This window comes from Chiloscyllium plagiosum, chromosome 15 (genome assembly GCF_004010195.1).
Source record: "Chiloscyllium plagiosum isolate BGI_BamShark_2017 chromosome 15, ASM401019v2, whole genome shotgun sequence".
NCBI lineage: Eukaryota > Metazoa > Chordata > Chondrichthyes > Orectolobiformes > Hemiscylliidae > Chiloscyllium > Chiloscyllium plagiosum.
The window spans coordinates 12687211-12702090 of NC_057724.1; the positions used below are offsets into that span (position 1 = coordinate 12687211).

General features: G+C 40.9%; 1 long non-coding RNA gene across 1 annotated transcript in view; it reads left to right on the forward strand.

Annotated features, from left to right (window-relative positions):
- Window positions 1-548: 548 nt before the first annotated feature.
- LOC122557111 overlaps window positions 549-14880 on the forward strand; it is a 53032-nt gene continuing 38700 nt past the window's right edge. Inside the window, exon 1 of the long non-coding RNA XR_006313745.1 lies at window positions 549-792. This is a non-coding gene — a long non-coding RNA (uncharacterized LOC122557111). The remainder of the gene's footprint in view (window positions 793-14880) is intronic.

Sequence of the window (14880 nt, forward strand, 5' to 3'; positions counted from 1 at the left end):
GGGTGGGGTATTGATGCTGATTGGGGGAAGTGAAGGCACTGGTGAGGTTTAAGAAGTTGGATGATATTGGGGTGCAGAGTGGTGATTGGGGGAGAATGGTGATGGAAAGGATCAGAAAGAGTATTGGTTTCAGGGCTAGCATTTGCTTGTGAGCTGTGGATGTGGAGTTGGGAGAAGTTCTGTTGTTTCCCTCCTGGCACCATGTTCAAACACAAAGATCTTTTAAAATTATTCCATGTTGATTTTGACTTTTTGCCGTGTGGCCTGCTCTTTTGTTTGTTATGGAAGAACATAACACCCATTCTGGGTTTGAGTATGCACCAGAATCCGATCCTTCAGCCTTTACCAATTTGGCAGATGTCCCATCCACCACAGTGGAAACTTATGAGGCTGTATATTGTCCACAAAATGCATGGCAGAGCTGTACCATTAGGCTGATACTTATATCGGAATGCAGTATTCTTTCCCTGAAGCATTTTGCCTGTATTGCTAGCTACTATATCTTGGTTTCAGTTTAACATGCGAATATGGGAATGCTAATTTACTATCCTGGATATGTATATATCTTGTCACAGCTAAAGTTAAGCCCTGTGACACAGAACTGGATCAATGTCCGTAAACTGCTTTAATTTAGTAACGCCAGTATATTAGGGTGACCTTTAAAATGGAAAACATGTCAGAGTTAATCTGGCTTTTGTTATCTTTTATCTGAAGACACAACAGGCCTCTAATGCCTTTCAGCTAGATGAAGGAGTAAGGGAGAGGAAGGACTGTTCAGAAGAGTAAAGCAAGGTATTTATTAATGTTTGTTTGCATCTCCTAGAATTCTGACAAGTTAAAAATCATTTTTTTTCCTGCTGCTCTGGATTCGTTTTCACTCCCCACCTCTGGCCCCACAACCCTAATTATAATGTTTTAGTCAAAATCAGCTCTTTCTGATTTGCAGCCAGAGGTGAACCAGTCTATTATGAAAACATGGAAGTTTTTTTTTGCAGTGAAGGGACGAGCTGTAAGGATCCATGTTTTTTTTTGTCTTGTTGTGATTAAAATACATCTCGAGCTCAGTCTTTTTTCACTGGGTTTATGTTTTTGTCTCTGTAGAGTTGGCTGCTTTTTTTTTAATTTTAACGGTACCCAGGTACAATTATAATAACCAATCTCCAAACGAACCCCGAAACCCGCTCTTAGAATACGTGCAGCTTCACATTTTTACAATGAACCCGTACTGTCTGATAAAATATGCCGCATCACTCATCTGGAACAAATTGTTTTGCAGCTGACTGCGAATCCTCATAGGTGACGAAAATTACGCGAGAGTCAGTGCTGAAAACCTGATTTTTTAAAAAAATTTCTGCATTTTCAAAGCAGTCGGGTCAGTGAAGTGAGGGGTTGGGGTGGGTGAGGGGAGAGTGATGCTGCAGGGAAACGTGAATGGTAAAATTGTACCAATAGGTGTCGAAGCCGGAGGTGAGAACACAAAAGCCCCCAAACCTTTTCACATGCCTAGCCACTGAACCATGGGTGAAGCAATGAAAAGCAACCGTAGTGCTGTGGTAATGGCAGATGGCTTAGAGTTAGCAGCAAGGTTCAGGCTATTGTGGCGCTATTCATTTTTTATTATATCACAGGGACCACCTGCCGAGACAAGAGCCTGATCAGTAAATGGTTTGGAAATGGACGGATTATGAATAGCCGAGCCAAGCTGGGTTTTTTTCTCTCTCTCTCTCGAAGAGGAAAGCCATTAGCTGCAGCTGAAACAGTACCCAAGTGCTCCAGCCCAAGACAGCTGAGGCACTGCTTTCCCAACAATTGCTCCCATGTGGCGCAGTCCAAAAATCTGCCTGGGATAGGTTTGTCAAAGTGCCAACTGGATTCAACGTTTAACTACAGAAAAGTATAATATTTAATCTGGCGCCCGCTTCCTTCAAATAAAACCTTGAACCTGTCTATTCTGTTCCTCTCCTGAGACAGTTGCACAGTGGAATGTGTGGCCTGCTGTGGTTCTGATCAGTTATTTATGACAGCGCTTAGATGGAAGGTCCTCAGTCACTGTGAGAGAGAATTAGACTGTGTGCCACTGTCATGTCACTGTGCAGATTTTTATGAGGGCTGACCGTGAAGATTAAATCTTCCCACTACATGATTTTGGTCCAACCACAGCGGAGTAAACAACAAGGATTTCCCCCGTGTCGTATGCAGATCATGTAAAATACCGCACAATGCCGCGGAAAGCCAATTAAAATGGTAGGGTTTGTCCTTTCCCCGTTGCAAATCGCTGTTGTCCCCTGATACCAAATTCTGTTTCTAAACATCTGCATTATTTATTTATTGCCATCCGACAGTGAGGAAGGGTAATAATATAGTGCCTGAATGGGACTCAGTTCAGCATATCTCAGGTGAGGCAACTGAAGACATTAAAACACAACGTGGAAAAAAGCCCATTAACAATTTGGAAATGAGTGCTGAATGCCAGATTTTCGAGGAGATTTGCTTTCAGCGTTATTCCCGGAGGACTATGGAGCAGCTCTCTCAGTAGAGAGAGAGATGATTGGTGGTGAGTTTAACTAGAGAGCCACCACACCTTAGGCGAGGGGTGAGATGCAGAAGGTGGGACCTTCATAGTTACCTCAGTCAGTGCTGAAACTGAACCTGCACTATTGGTATCATTCTGCATCACAGCTCAGCCAACTGAGCTAACTGACGTGCATAAATAACACTGGGCTGATGTGCCCTTTTTTGGAGAGATTATAACTCAGCAGAATATTTAATTCATGGTGTTTTCCTTCTAAAGAATAAGGTGTGGCTGTAGGGAAGAAAACGATTAGACACATGAGCGTAACCATTTACAGTTATGGCAAGAAAGAGTCAGAAGATAACTAAAATTATTAATCAACCTTTGCTAAAATTTCAATGAGTTACAGTCACAGGAAAAACTAATTTACATGCAAGAATTCAAGAAACAGGAGCAAGAGTACACAATCTGGTTCATTCTGGTCTGCTATTCAATGCGATCATGACTTATCCTGGTCTTGAATTCCACCTTCCTGCCTAATCTCAATATCTGTCGATGAAGGAGGTTTCCCAATCCTCTGCTGCACAAAATTCCAAAAATTCACAATCCCTTTAAGCAAAGTAATTTCTCTTCTTCTTAGTCATAACTAACCAGGCCCTGCACTTCTTAAAAAATTATTAATGAGTTCTTTCCTCTTTCTATTGTGGCATTTCACTATTACTATAGCATGCATTGCTTATGGTCACAGCCAATCTGTCATTTCTCACTCTGTGCATGTTTACTGTGCCATATATTGTCTCTGAGCTGGTTTCTATTCTTTACAATCAGTCATAACTTTGCTGGTTGCATATTCTAAAAATCTTTGCTGGTATCTATATAATTCAAACTTTCTGCCCAGTGCTCAGTTTCGATTATTCTCTGCCTGGACATTCATTGATAATCTCTTTCCTTCTCTACCTTTGAAGAAGGATGTCCTGTGTCTCAGAGTGATTAGAAATTGGATACTGGGCAAGGTCCTTCACACTTGCTTTCTGAGCATGGGTTTTGCTGGGGACGGTAATCCGTTCTCAATTGGTGTTGCATGAAAACACAGCAATACAATGTGAAAATTTGTTTTGTTCATTGACATCTGATGATCTATGATTTGATGATACGTGGCATACACTGCTGGACAAATCAAACATGGATAGTAAGATGATAATGTGACATGGGTCACTCCCCACCTAGTACATATCTTGAAACGATTTGCCAGTGAGTTGCATTCTACTGTCAGATTTCTTCCTACTAAATAAACTGAAAATGGTGATTGTGAAAAATGGTCGTTCTGTTGCTATGTTATCAAACAATAGGAAATTTTGAAAAGTCATCCATGACCAGGATGTAATCTTCCCGATGTACTTTCATTAAGTGTGTTGCAACCTTCATCCAAGGAGTGGATGGAGCATTATATGGATGTGGAGGTCCCTCTGCTGCTGTGAATGATACATTTGGCATGTGTCACTTGTCTTTAAGAATCATTGGTTTTACTGATTCATCCCTGGACTACATACAGATTCATGTATTAGTCATCTTGTACGTTCAATACCCATACATCTCAAGCATAACATGAACATGATATCTTTGTTTTCCGGGTTTTCAGTATTCGGATTATTCATATTCTTTGAAGATGACATGCTGTAAGTTGTCTGTATGTGGCCAAAATGAACAAACCTTCTCAGATACTTCTTTAGTATTGTCAGGCGATTCTTGGATCATGGTCTCTTGCAACTATTGCAATAGCTTATCTTTGGCAATTGCCGATTTCAACTATTCACACTGGCTGTGGTCAAAGTGTAACAGATCAATGTTGAGAATATCTTCATTGTCATTGTCTAGACCATCCACATGTGGATCAAACGAAATGTCTTGGTCTTTGTGTGGGTTGGGACTGCATGCTCAGCATGTCAGACATTACCACCCTAGTACCAGTACTTCACTTTATTGTCATATCCTTGAATCTTGACATGCAAACACGAGTGGTGCAATCATTAGTGGTCATGGTAGATGATTGCTCATGGCTTAAGATCTGTTTTAATGGTGAATTTCTTACCAAATAATTAAGTGTCAAACTGAATGATGCATATGTCAGAGCTAATGTCTCAAGCTCATTATTGAAGTATTTGGCTTGCACAGGGAATTTGAACCCAAAGCAGTAGGTCTTATATTTTGCAAAAGCTATATGCCAAGCTGTTTTGTGATGCATTTATTGTAGTTCACTTTGACAAACCACCAGGAGACTTGGTACAGGTCGAAATGGTTGTTTTTCAAAATTATTTATTTATTTATGGGTTTTGGGCTTTGCTGGCTAGCCATTCATTGTGTACACAGGGAGAGTCAGTCTCAAATATTCTAAGACTGAACTCTGGCAAAAACTGAGAACTTCTCATCTCTTATAGACCTTAGATCATGTACTCTATTTTAGTCTGATAAATTAACACTCATATGTTAACTAGATGTCACTTATGTCCCACAGTACATACATTAGGCATTATTCATGTCCACCCATGCCCTGTCTGCCCCAGTCCTGTCAATTGTGCAATCTAGGCTGTGTCATTTTCTCAATCACTCAATCCCTGTCTTGCTGTTTGCCATTTACTTAATTTTGTTTTACATCAAGTATTTCTGACTGAATCTATATTGAGCCCGTTCAGTTTTAACCCTTTCACGTTCCCTTCAAGAACCATGACTTTCTGGAGTTATCATACTACAATAGTCAAGATCTTGTCAACAAAACCTGTTTGAGACAATCAAAGGTGTATTGGTCATCATCTTACCAAACACTGGGGACATTCACGTGAGCAAATCTCCCAACAGAGATACCTTTGTTGTGAAATTGGAAATATGAAACAAGAGCAAGTTGAACAATCCGAAATAACATTGCAGATCCTTTTCAGCCTGAGGTGTCAGCATTTATTGTACACCTTTGATCATGCCTGGAACAGAACAGACTCCATTCCATGGGTGGAGTAGGTGGATCCAAAAAAAAGTGTGATTGATGTTGACAAGGCACTTTGTGCTGTCACATGTCAGTCTCTGTCATTACGCTGCTGTCAATAGCAGTTGAAGGTTATGGTTATGTCTTTTTCTTACTCATGACCATAATATCAACAGCTATGCAAATACAGCCAGGTATATTTTTATTGATCCTATCTATGTGCTGTTGGAGGAGGTCTTCGCTTACTGATAGAACAAATAGTTACCATTGGAAACAATACTATCTAGATGGTGTCCTAAATGTTGTTAGTTCCTGAGATTCTTCTGCTAAATAAACAGACCAATATGAATGCTTCACATCCAACTTAGAAAAGATCTTGCTACAGAAAATTTCGGATTTGTTCCTCCCAACATTGGTATTTTACCTTATGACTGAAATGCTAAGGCATCTTGGGTCTAGGCATCTTCTTTTGATGCCATGTTTCTTTAATGTGCATCTGATGAGTGTACAGCAATCTATGTGGTAGGTGGCATTCTGAACGAATCCATTTCACTTTATATCATTGAGTTCACTCAGAGCTTCACCTGAATGAGCATTGTGCCCTTCCTTGAAAGATCAATAATTGGGGTCAAGGCATCCTTAAGATGCAAGGTTGCATTAGTTAAAATTGCTGATCATTGTACATTATTTTGGGTAGTGGTATTTGGGGTCCTTAACTAATTTGATTCCATTTCGTATATTCTGAATCTCATGAATTGTGAATACATCAAGATCTGTACATACTGCTAACCCTGCCATTGCTGGACTGTTGATATATACCAGCTGGAAGAATGTGGGAAGCTAATATGAGATTGCATATTGGCACTATAGTGTGAGACAGCCAATGCCTGGAATTGGTGATCAGTTATATCTGCACTGTGGAGTACCAGCTGCTTGTTACATGTCTTTCAGTGATAGCAAAATGATGGCACTAATTCTTGTGAAAATTATAGTTTTTAACATGTGCTTACCTGCCTTTTCAAGAGATATGATACTAATGGTCGTAAAAGCTTCTGATAGCCCTATGCTGTCAATATCATATTTAAGGTGAACACTGTTGAAAGCTTAATCCTCTTTCAAAGTTTGCTTGGTTGCTTCTGAACCTCCTGGATGGGTTTGCATTTGTGAATCTTTCTAACACTTGTCTTGCTCCCAGTTGTACTGTTTTGTTGGTCATCTGTGTTTTGTCCTGAGGTCTGGCTAGGCCTTTGGAGCCAAATTTCTTGAACATGCATTCCTAATGTCTGTTTGTGCCACATGATAGAGTGGATGTTGGGAAGATGCCTCCATTGGTGGGAGAGACTAGGACACAGGGCACAACCTTAAAGTAAAGGGAAGACCTTTTAGAATGGAGATAAGGAGAAACTTCTTCAGCCAAAGAGTGTAGAATCTATGGAAGTCACTGCCACAAAAGGCTGTAGAGGCCAGGTCATTGAGTATATTTAAGACTGAAGTAGATAGGCTCCTGACTGTTAAGGGGATCAAGGGTTATGGGGAGAAAGTTGGACAATGGGGATGAGAAACTTAGCAGCCATGACTGAATGGCAGTGCAGACTCGATGGGCTGAATGGCCTAACTTCCACACCTAAGTGTTATGATTAGAAAAAGTCAAGAAAAACTGGTCTGCATTTGAGTAGATATGATAAACTACTTTTGTTACGAATTTTGTTGGTTAGTTGTGCTTTGCTTACCAAAGTGATGATGTTAGCTGTACATAAAACATATCATTATTGCTGGCCTGCAATTATGGTTTCTTAATGGTGTCTATCCTCAAGTAACGCATCAATGGCACAGCACTTAAATGCTTTCTAAAGTGTTTAATTAATGTAGAAATGATTACTAATTCAATGAGCCTCTCTGAGATTTATTCTTTGGAAAATACACACTATGGCCCTTTGCTATAGTATTTTCCAACAAACTGGTCGAGAAACTCTTGGGATTGCTGTCTGTATGACAGGAGTTGCAGTATGTTCATCCTGAAATTAATTCTTGCCTTGAGTTAGTCTTCAAGAACATTTCAGATCTTCTCTGAATTTTTCTGCTCATCTACAGAAAGACAAGATGCAATAATTCTGTGAAGCCTCTCCTTACCAATAGTATGCAAAATTTTCAGAGTTCTCTTCTTTAAATATCGATCATTTGATCTGTAAAATTGAACTGCATATGTTTTTGACAAGTCCATAATTTACTAAAGGTATCATTGGCTGCCCAGTCCACAATAAGCATTTGCCTTCTATTTCTGTCTTTTTTGAAAAGGTGCAGAGTGTGTTTTTTTCATTATTTTTGCTTCTCTCATTTATTTTTCCCCACTTTTAGTTCCTTTATTTTTTTCCTTGTTGCTCCAACTTTTCATGCTTTGGCACCTTTAAGGCTGTTGTTGTAAAATCTACAATCATGCAGGTCAAAGAACTGCAGTTGCAGACAGAGAATAATTTCACACCACCAAAGGAATAATGACGTTATTTGCACTTCCCTTTAGGAACATAGGAAAATGTGAATTAGGAGTGGGAGTAGGCAATTCAGCCCTTTGAGCCCACTCTGCCATTTAACATGATCATGGATGATCCTATCCTGGGCTCACTTCCATTCTTCTTCCTGCTCCCTACAGACCTCCATCCCACATTTCATTAGAAACATATCTATTTCTTTCTTGAATCTGTTGATTGATTCTGCCTCCACTGCGTTCTGGGGCAGTGAGATCCACAGATTCACGACCCACAACTCACTGAGAGAAGTAGTTTCTCCTCACCTCAGATCTGAACCTACCTCCTCTCACTCTATGACCTTTTTTGAGACTGTTCCACAAGGGGGAACATATGTTCAATGTGCACTTCAATCCCCTTCAGTATTTTATATCTTCAATCAGATCTCCCCTTATTCTTCTGAACTCCAGTGAGTACAAGCCCAAGTTATTCAACAGCTCCTCATACGACAGCTCTTTCATCCCTGCGAGCAACCTGATGAACCTCCTCTGAACTACCCCCAGTGCCACCACATCCTTCATCAAATAAGGAGACCAAAACTGACACCATACTCGAAATGTGGTCTCACCAACACTTTATATAATTGTAACAATACTTCTTTGCTTTTATAATCCAGTCATTTCACAATAAATGCCGGCATTCCACTTGCATTTCTTATTATATGCTGCACTTGCATACCCAACTTCCGTGAGAAATATACCCAGATCTCCCTGCACTGATGCACTTACAATCTGTTTCCCATTTAAGTAATAATTTGTCCTTTTTTACCAGCCAAAATGGACAACCTCGCACTTATGCACATTAACCTCCATCTGCCAGATTTTGGCCGAGCAGTATCCATCTGTAAACTCTTTATCTCCCCATCACTGCTTGCTTTCCCACTTATTTTAGTATAATTAACAAACTTTGTTATATTAAACCCTATCCCTGCTTGTAAGTCATTTATATAGCTTGCCAATAGTAGAAGTCCGCGCACTGACCCCAGCGGCACCCCACTAGTCATAGTTTGCCATCCAGAGAAGGACCCATTTGTCCCAACCCTCTGCTTTCTGTCTGTCAGCCAACTTTTCCTCCAAGCCAATACTCTACCCTTAGCCCCGTGGGATCTAATTTTCTAGATCAGTCTTTTATGTGGCACCTTGTCAAATGCTTTCTGAAAGTCTAGGTATATCGCATCCACAGCATCCCTATTATCTACCTTGCTAGTTACATCCTCAAAGAACTCCAGCAAATTTGTCGAGCATGACTTGCCCTTCATGAAATCATGCTGACTTTGGTGAATTGTGCTTTGTTGTTCCAAGTGTTCCAAGTTTTTGCCTCTTTTATGATTGGCTCCACTACAGAGGTCAAACTAATTGGTTTATAGGTTGTCTATCTCCTTTTTTGAATAAGGGGGTCACATTAGCACGATTCCAATCTACTGGTACTTTCCAAAGTCCAGAGAACTTTGGAAAATCATAACTAATGCACCCTCTATCTCTCCTGCCACCTCCCTTAACAGCTTGTAGGCCATTAGTTCATGTCTTTAATCCCATCATTCTCCCTAGTGAAAGTAATTTCACCATTTCCTCAGTGTAACTGCAATTTTAGGGAAAAAAGAATTATCTGTCAGTGTGAAAACAGACAAAATATTGGTTTAGTGTCTCTGCCATTTCTGAGTTTCCCATAATTACCTCACCATTTCCATCCTCTAAAGGGTCAAGATTTACTTTCACTATTCTCTTCCTTTCTTTATACTTACAGAAGCTTTTGGAATCAATGCTTATGATTTCTGCTAGTTTCCTTTCATAGTTCATCTTGGCTCTTTTTGTTATGGACCAGGCCAGGCCCCCTCAAAATACTTTAACAATGTAGCCCAGATCCCAACTTTATTTGGGGGCAGTTGTATAGTGGATATTCCAAGAGTGATGCAGCTGGCCAAACCACTTCAAGCGAAACAGAATTTATTTTCACGCTATGGTTGAAATACGAAAAAAGAACAGAATTTAGAATAACTTAGCTATTTTGTTTTTAGGAGCCATTTGCTGACATTCAAAGTTCTCCCAATTCTCCAGAGTGCCACTAACATTTGAAGGATGTAATGCACAGGTTTTTGCCTTTGTGTTATCCGTGGCTTCCTTGTTGAGCCATAGATAGTTTTTCGCCTTTTTACAATTCCTCTTCCTCTCAGGAATGTACTTTAATTGAGAGGTTTTTGGTATCTCCCTAAGCATTTGCCACTGTTCTTTAATTTTGAACCAAATTGGAAAGAAATAATGGTGGAATGAGATGACCTTTGTGGACAGATAAGCTTTCTTACATCGTGTGTAAGGTCAGATTGATAGTTGTAATTCATTAGCCTAGGGTTTTCTTATCCTCAGAACTGGGTTCCATTGGATAAGATTAAAGTTCTTTTTCTTCTTTTAAAATATATATTGTTGAAAAATAGATTTTTTAATATTACAACAAATACAAAACAATACAATTCAAAACAATACAAAGAAAGTACACGAAAAATTTAAAAAACCCAAACTGCCCTCATGTACAAATGTATAAATATATATAAAAATATATTTAAAAAACCCCAACTAACTGCTTAACTAAATAAATAATAACTAACCACAAACTAATATATAGTAATAATGCAGCTTAGCAAGACAAAAACACTAACTCTCGAATATCGAAAGAATTAATTTTCACATATTCATACATACACAGTTCCCGCTGTCTGGATATTGGACTCATTAAGCACAATCCTTATGACTATATAAAAGCCCTTATTAGTGTGGCAGACAAATCTGTGTCCAGGTAGTCCAAAAAGGGCTGCCATGTCTTACAGAAATTCTCAGTTTTGTGGTGTACCATACTTGTAAGAAAATCCAAGGGGACATGCTCCAAAACAATCTTCCGCCAATCCAACAGGCCCAGGGGATTTTTGGATACCCAACCTAACAAGATATTCTTTCTCACGCAGAAAGTGAGGATGTTGATAAATTTTTTATTATGCGCATCTGGAGGGAATACAGTGGGCAGGCCAAGAAGAAGAGAAATAGTGTCTTCTCCATGCTTACACCCAAAATCCTCACCACTGCAGCTGCCACAGCGCTCCAATATGTTTAAAGCCTGTCACTGGACCAGAGACAATGGGTAAGAGTGCCCATACTAACCTTATACTTGGATCATGTTGAAGATACCCCTGGTTTAAATTTTAACAAAGGATCAGGAGCCAAGTGGACCCTGTGGAGAATCTACAACTGTAAAGCATGGGTCCTATTACAAATTGATATATTTATGCTTTTTCCCAAATATTTTCCCATGCCTCTGAGGAGACCTCAACGCCTAGCTCTCTCTCCCACACTCTGCAAAGTCGATCAAACTCTTCTGAGGGGCCATCCCACACAGTTGACGATATAAAGTGCTGGTAGAAAATGTACTCTCAGCACTGAGCACCCTCCTTTCGTTGTCAGATTTGTAGGGATTAGTCAAAAGTGTAGTCTTCTCTTGAATAAAATCCATAACTTGAAAAAATGAAACGCAAGAGGTCCATGCTAGGTAGCTTGTATTTCCGTATTAACTGAAAAAAAAAACATCATTGTGCTCTCCTTCAAATAAATCACCCAAGCAAGACACACCCCTAGATGCCCAATGTTTGAATCCTGAGTCCATCATCCCCGGTTGAAAACCCGGCATATGCACTATAGATGTAAGAAAAGATGTTTTGCCAATATTACCTTTCTTCTGCTGAATTGCTCTCCATGCTTTAACAGCATTGATAACTATTGAGTTGTGGCAATATTCCTTAACTGTCCTCATTTTGTCCAAAAACAGCAAACTAGTAAGGGGGCACCACGCCTGAGAGGTTTCGATATCTAACCATATTTTGAAAGAGGGTCCCCAGCAGACAATTTTTAATGTCTGGAACATCCATTCCCCCCCAGTCTGAGAGGCATTTGCAGTTTAGTTAATTTAATAAGTGGCTGCTTACAAATGCCAAATAAAAGAGCTGAACTAGCCATTCAGTCTCCTGAGTGTTTGCTTATCAAAAATCAGGGGGAGCACCCATAATAGGGTACAACAAATGGGGGAGAATATTCATCTTAATAAGAGCTATCTGACCTAACCATGAGACTGGAAGCGCCTGTCATCTTTGAAGGTCTTGTTTGATTTTGTAAAATAATTGAATAAAATTAGCTTTAAACAACTGAAGAAGAACTGGAGTGATGAATATGCCCAAATACATAAAGCCCCCAGTGACCACTTAAATGGGAATCGAGATTCTCCCTCAAGATCTAGTCTTGTTTGATTTTGTAAAATAATTGAATAAAATTAGCTTTAAACAACTAAAGAAGAACTGGAGTGATGAATATGCCCAAATACATAAAACCCCCCAGTGACCACTTAAATGGGAATCGAGATTCTCCCTCAAGATCTAGCACCTTCGTAAGACCACCTTTAGACATAGCCTCTGATTGTGCGAAATTAATCTTGTATCTCAAAAAGGTGTCAAATGATGCATTGTATCAGGCGAGGCACCGAAATTGGTAGATTTGACAAAAAGAAATTGAGGACATAGTCTGCGTACAACAAAATATTATGTAATTTTGACCTCATTTCTGGAGCAAATATATTGGGATCCCTAAGAGTGGCCTCTGCCAACGGTTCAACCACCAATGTAAAATGCAATGGCAAAAGGGGACTCCCCTGTTGGCTGCCCCTAAAAATTCGACAGTTGCTTGATTGTACCCCATTGGTGAATTGGTGATGGCCGCAGCAAGAGGGTCACCATTGAGAACCTTTATCCATCTTATAAAGGCTTTGCCCAAGCCAAACCGCTCTCGAGTATAAAAAAGGTACAGCTTTTTCTATCACTCAACTTGGTCAAATGCCTTCTCTGCATCTAGAGAAATCACCAATCCCTGTATTGATTGTTGTTGACATGCTTGAATTACATTAAGCAGCCTCCTAACATTATTGGGGGATCTGCGGCCCATCTGGTCCACTTTAACACAGTTTCCAGCCTTAATGCAAGAGTCGTGGGGAGGGTTTTAAAGTCAACATTTAAGAGTGAATTGGACCTGTAAGAAGCACAGTCCTCCAGGACCTCCCCTTTTTTAAGAATAAGTGAAATATTGGCCTCTCTTAGAGATGGCGGGAGACGATCATGACTGGACGAGTCATTGAGCATGTTGAGCATTAGGCCTGACAATATACTAATAATTTCCTTATAGAATTCGCTGGGAGGTCCATCATGACCAGTCACTTTTCCATTCTGAAGCTGTTTCACAGCCTCCTGCACCTCTTGCTCTGATAAGTGGACATTGAGAAAAGACTCTTGTTCGGAGGTCACGCCCAGGAGCTCCAGATCCTGGAAAAAGGACTCCATCTTGGCCCGCCCCTCCTCACAGTCCTCAGATAGGTGTAATTCAGAGTAAATTCTCTGGAATGCCGCATTCATCTTTTTGGAAGCACATGTTAGGTTTCCAGACCCTTCCCTAATTGACGTAATGGTTTGAAGGGCACTCCATTTCCTGGCGAGATTCGCTAGGCACTTGTGCGATTTGTCACCATGCTCATATAATCTTTATTTTGCGAAAATAAGTTCCTTTTTGCTGTCTGCATGAGCATGGAATTCAATGCAGACAGGTGCGCTGTAATCTTCTGTGGCTTGGCCAACGAGGGTCTGTCAAAGTAAGTCTTCTCGGCTGCCTTCAACTGTGTTTCAAGTAGACATTGCTGCTCGCCCTTCTGCTGCTTCCTACTGGCAGTGTAGGAGATAACTAACCCCCGGCATAAGCTTTGGCAGTTCCCAAAGGACAGATGGACTACTAACCGAGCCTGAATTAATGTCTAGGATTGCCAGTGCCTCGAGCCCACTATAGCCCACTATATCTTAACCAACAGGTACACTGGAGCATGATTGGAGATGGTAATATTACCAATCGTACAAGATGCCACCAAGTCCAGGGTTGCCACGGGGGTCAGAAAAAAATCAATCCTGGTGTGACATCTGTGTGATTGGAAAAGAATGTAAAATTCCTGCCTCCAGACATTCACCAACCCTAATTCCATGCACAGATTCACAAATTATTTAGTTTGTACAGAGGGTGTCTAGGGCCTTTGGGCAATCTGTCTACAAAGACAATTAAAATCTCCCCCTCTAATAATATGTTAGGACTTGAGACTGATCAATTTAGAGAACACATCTACCAGAAATTTGAGGGGTGCCCTCACAATTCCTCATGCACCACACATGACATCACTTCCGCCCCTCACATCATCGCTGATGTCATATGCTCAGTGACTTCTGCCCCCCCCTCACTGCCATGTTTGCCATCACTTCCACACCCACCAATGCCACTCACCTGCATTCTGCTGACATTACCCCCACAGATCCCACTGTCACCATCCCTGCCCCCCCAGAACCCTGAGGGGAACACCACCCATGCACATGACTCCACCCCCATTCCCCTACCACTACACCCACTCCAGTTACAGGCTCCACCCCCACTCCCAGTTCCACACCCACACCAGGCCCTAGCTCCAAGCCCTGCCAAGGTTTCACCATCCCGCTAGACCTCCCCCTCACTGAGGACGAATGATCAGTCCTCAGCAAAGGCCTCACCTTTATCGCCATCCATCCACACATCAATGAATTTAATACATGCCGTGACTTCGAACACTTCTTCCGCCACCTTCGCCTCGAGCTTACTTTTACAATCAAGACTCCCACCCACCTTCCAAGGACCCTTTCGCCTGCTTCCAACAAACTCCATCCACCTGGACACTCCACTCTGGCCTATTACCTGCCCTCGACCTCTTCATTTCCAACTGCCGCTGGGACATTAACCGCCTCAACCTGTCGACCCCCCTCCCCCACTCCAACCTGTCACCCT